The sequence below is a fragment of the Pteropus medius genome, unplaced genomic scaffold (genome assembly GCF_902729225.1).
Source record: "Pteropus medius unplaced genomic scaffold, Ma_sr-lr_union100, whole genome shotgun sequence".
NCBI lineage: Eukaryota > Metazoa > Chordata > Mammalia > Chiroptera > Pteropodidae > Pteropus > Pteropus medius.
The window spans coordinates 5,734,794-5,739,656 of record NW_024355990.1 but is presented as its reverse complement, the minus strand read 5'-3'; the positions used below and the strand labels follow the sequence as shown (position 1 = coordinate 5,739,656).

Genomic DNA, 4,863 nt, shown 5'->3' with positions numbered 1-4,863 from the left:
TCCAAATATTGGTGGTTTATATTTTTTGCTCCTTTTTCTTGATCAGTTTTGCTAGAGGTTTATCATTTTTGGTTATCTTTTTAAAGAACCGACTTTTGACTTTATTATTTGTCTATTTTCTATTTCTGCGGCTTCTGCTCCTATTATTGCCACCCTTATCCTGGCTTTTCTTCTTTTAGCTTCTTCATGTAGAAACTTAGAACATTTATTTTAAGCTTTTCTTTCTTCATAATGCCACCACTTAGAGCTACAAGATTTTTGTAAGCACTGATTTAGCTGCTTTTCTCCAAATTTTGATATGTTATCCTTTCATTTTCTTTCAGCTTAAAACGTTTCCTAATTTCCTTTGTGTTGGTCTTTTTTTTTTTTTCCTAACCCATGGGTTATTTAGAAGTGTTGTCTAATTTCCAAATCTGCTGGCTCTTTATTGTTCTTGATGTCTAATTTAATTCCTTTGTGCCTGAGACTATATTCTGGAAGATTTTAATCTTTTAAAATTATTGAGCGTTGTCTTAATGGCCTACCCTATGTCTTTCAATCGTTTTACATACATTGGGACGAAATGGATATTCTGCAGTTGTTGGGTGTAGAGTTCTAGAAATATCATTAAGTCAGGGTAATTGATACTTTCCAATACTTTATTTTCTTCCTGATTTATTTTTAATTAATTGTTCTACCATAGAGTGAGGCGACGGTGTTAAAATATGCAGCTGTGATTTCGGATTTCTCTAGTTCTACTTAGTTCTGCCAGCTTTTGCTGTGTGATTCTGGAGCCCGTTGCTACAGGTTTGCGCACACTTTAAATTGTTGTCTTCCGCATGCTCGGACCCTTTCGACCTTACGAGATGTTCCTCTTACCTCTGGGGTATCCCTTTATCTTAAAGTCTAATTCATCAGATATTAACACAGCCATTCCAGCTTCCTTACAATCTAGTGTTTGCATAGTATGATATTTTCCATCCTTTCACTCATCCTGTTTGTGTCACTGTATTTAAAATCCGTCTCTGTAAAATGTATAGTGAGTCATACTTTTTTATTCAATCTGGCCATCTCTGCTTTTTTTTTGATTCGAGTTGGCATCTGGTGTCATTTTATTCCGACCTAAAGAATTTCTTACAGTGCAGGTCTTCTGGCGGTTCATTCTCTTCGTTTTTGTTTACTTTTAAATGTTTTTATTTTTGCTTTCATTTTTGAGGAATAATTTGGCTGGGCATATAATTCTGGGTGGCAGGGATTTTTTTCTTACAGCATTTTAAAGTTATCGTTCTACTGTCTTCTGGCCTCTTTGTCTCTGATGAGAAGTCAGCCCTCATTAGTATCCCTTAACAGAATGTGTGGTTTTCTCTGTTTTTAAGATTGTCTTTTTACCTTCGGATTTCAGCTATTTGCTTACGATATGCCTAGGTATGGTTCTCTTTGTACGTATCCTGCTTGGGGTTCAATGAGCTTGTTGGATCTGTAAGTCAATGTCTTTTACTAAATTTGGGGATTTTTCAACCAATATTTCTACAAATATGTTTCTGCCTCATTGTCTGTCCCCTCTCCTTCTGGTACTCCAATTACACATATTTTAACTTGATATTGTTCCACAGGTTTACCACTTTTTGTTTGCTTTTCTTCCATTTTTGTTCTCTCTACTCTTCTCATTGAATAATTTCTATTGATCTATCTTCAAATTCACTGAGTCTTCTTCTTGCATCTCCAATGTACTGCTAAATGATTCAAGGACTTCTTTCATTTTGGTATGTACACGTGGGGTATAGAAACGCACAGCCTAATACAGTAGTCGCTATGTGTCTATTTAAATTCAAATTAATTAAAATTAAATAAAATTAAAATTCAATTCCTTCATCACAGTAGACACATTTCTACTGCTCAAGAGCCAAGTTGGCTAGTGGCTACAGTGCAGGTACAAGATGTTATCATCCCTAAAAAAGTTCTATTGGATGACGTTGTGCTAGAATTTCCACTTGACTCTTTTTTATAGTTTATATTTCTTTACTGAGATTTCCTATCTTTCATATATTTTCCTTTAAATCCTTGAACATATTTAGAATAGGTATTTAAATTCCTTTGTACTAATTGTATATCTTGGGGTCCATTTTTATGGATACCTTTTTTTCTAGAGTATGAGTAATATTTTTCTTTTTCTTCACCTGTCCAGTGATTTTTGATTGGATTATGGGAATTTTTGAATGATACATTGTGGAGGGTCTTGAGTCCATTTTGTTCTCTGTTAATATATTCTAGCTAGTAATTAAGTTGACTGGACTCCATCTCCAAAGTTCATCTCCCCTTTGAACAGCAGCAACCAAAATCTGAATATACATACCTTAGACGTGCCAAGAATTTGGGTGGCTCTTGTATATAGATTTGGGGGTTCACCTTCTCTGCAGTGCCCTTCCTTCAAGGATTCCTCCCTAAACAGTCTGGCTTTCTTCCAGCCCTGAACTCTGTCCTCTGACACCTCAGGCCAATATAGCTGTGGCTTTCTGCCCACTTCACTTTATGCACAGTTTTAAGAGTTCCAGGTGAAAAGCCTATGATGAGAAAACCACTATTCGAGTTGCTGCCCGGACCTCGTTCACTGGGACAACCCTGCTGACACCCAGAGTCTGACTTTTAGGATAGAACCTGAGCTTAGGATTCCCGCCACGGGTTTCCACTTTGCTTTTCCTAGGGCAGCTTTTAAAATAACCACTCAGGTCTACGGCCAAGCCACCCTGAACACGCCTGATCCTGTCTAATCTCAGAAGCGAAGCAGGGTCGGGCCTGGTTAGTACTTGGGTGGGAGACCATCTAGGAAGACTAGGTTCTGTAGGAGTAAGAAAAATAAAAAGAAAAATAAATGAAATAACCACTTAGAGTTGAGCCCTTAAAAAGCTGGTGGCCTCCACCTCGACCACCTTATAAGTAAAAGGTGCTTGCTACCCTCCGACTTGATGGTGAGCTTGGACAGAGGACTGCCCCTCCCGCTGGCTGATCGCATGCTCCTCCCACCTCCCCTCCATTCTGGGATCTGTAAGTAATAAATCTCGTGACTTTACTTCCTTCATGTGGATGTGTTGAAACTGCCCCAAAGTGGGAGCTCGGATGCTGAAGAAGCTGCCGAGTGGGTGGGTGGGTGGCTTGTGCCTTCTCATCCAGCAGGTATAATTTGCATATTCTTAATTTATATGCCAGCTACAGCTCCCCATCCAGCACAAAGCCTCAAACTCACAAATATCACCCATGTAGTTAGTCTTTCAAAGATAGATTCCTCTCTGGTTTCTGCCTATTTTTGATTGCTCTTTTGTGCCTTCTTCCATTTTCTCTAGGTTTCATCATTGTTGTCCATGGAGGGGTTACTCTGACCGAGTTACTACACCTTTACTAGAAGCCGGAAGCTCTCACCATGCATTTTCCCCCAGGATGATGTTCACCCCGTTCGTGTTGCTGAAGACTGTTCACATAGGGGCAAATGGCCTTCGGAGGAGAAGCTTCCGCTCTTTGTTCCACACAGGAAGCTAAAAGGTTAGTCTCATACTATTAGCCATCGGAGTCCAAAGTGATCAGTACCTCCGGGTTCGGGTTGTCCATGTTCTCCAAGGAATGTCGACTATCCAAGAGGAAACCAGCACAATCCCATCTGGACCCAACCTTTCCTTCAATCCTCATGAAAACTAAAATCAAATATTATTTTTTTTTCCTCTAGAGAAAGAACTGATGGAACTTGAACATCTCATCAACATCGTTATCATCATCCACTTAAAAAAGTTCTCAATGAACCACCTACACATACCTATAGGTTATGCTCATACAGAAGCCTGGCGGTCCAGTGAGAATCTGACCGTCGATGTGCGTGTGGGTGTGGGAAGTCACACTGTACAGCAGGGAAAGCATGCACTCTGAGTCCAGTCCCGCCGCTTCTCAGTTGTGCGGCCTTGGGAAACTGCGTTAACCTCTCTGCGTCACAGTTTTCTCCTTTAAAATCAGGAATAAGATCTATCTTGTAGCGGCGTTATGAAAGTTGAACATGAAAGCGTGAAAAGTGCCTACCATAACGCTGTCGACAGAAGACTCGAGAACCTGTCTGCCGTCCTGCTCCCATCCATCCGTTTGTCGTGCACTGGCGGTCTCTGTCAGCTGCTTGGAATTCCCACGGAGGGAAATATCTCACTGGCACTGGGTTTCCCCAAATGCATCCCGAGCTAATCACGAGTGAGTCTGCTCTACATGCTTGAAACTCACCTACAGAGACCCTGACATGGCATTTCTGAGGGTGCCTGCGGTTTCCTGCCGTTTCGTGGGAATTCCGTTCCCTACACTTCCCGGTGTGGGACATTTGAGTGACGTCTTCCAATTGATGGGAGCGTCTGAGGTCTAAGGCCCTTTGAACCATCCGGCATCTAAACGAGAGAGGAAAACTATGATGTCAGAACTTCCAATGTCACCTTCTTAGGCTGTAGTGTCAAGGCTGCCGGTATTCATTCTTCTTAAGGCGAAATTCAGGCAAACCCGTCTGCATTGTCCCTAAAAACTGGACAGAAACTTCCAGCTTTTCTGGGGCCTTTCATTTCCTTCAAGTATATCTTTCATGAAAGGCAACCATTTTCCAAGCACCTCAGGCCTACTGGGGTGAAGCCCTCCAAGGTGGCAGATTCACCAGCGAGCATCTGCTCCCCGGATGTCAAGCGCTAATTGACTTCTTGCTTCCTGCGAGCACCTGGAGATGTTTTGTTTCTTAAACCGGCACTTCGCCTGGAGTGTCAGAGCCACGCTGATCCACAAAGCGCAAGGTGGCCCTGAGGCTCCAATTACTCACCACTCAAGCACACTGTCATCACAGGAAGGAACAATGCGCAAACTGACAAAGAGCCCTGG

At 41.7% G+C, this 4,863-nt stretch overlaps 1 pseudogene; it reads left to right on the top strand.

Moving 5' to 3' along the window:
• Positions 1-2,705: 2,705 nt before the first annotated feature.
• Positions 2,706-2,824, top strand: LOC120600439 (uncharacterized; annotated as a pseudogene).
• Positions 2,825-4,863: the final 2,039 nt, after the last annotated feature.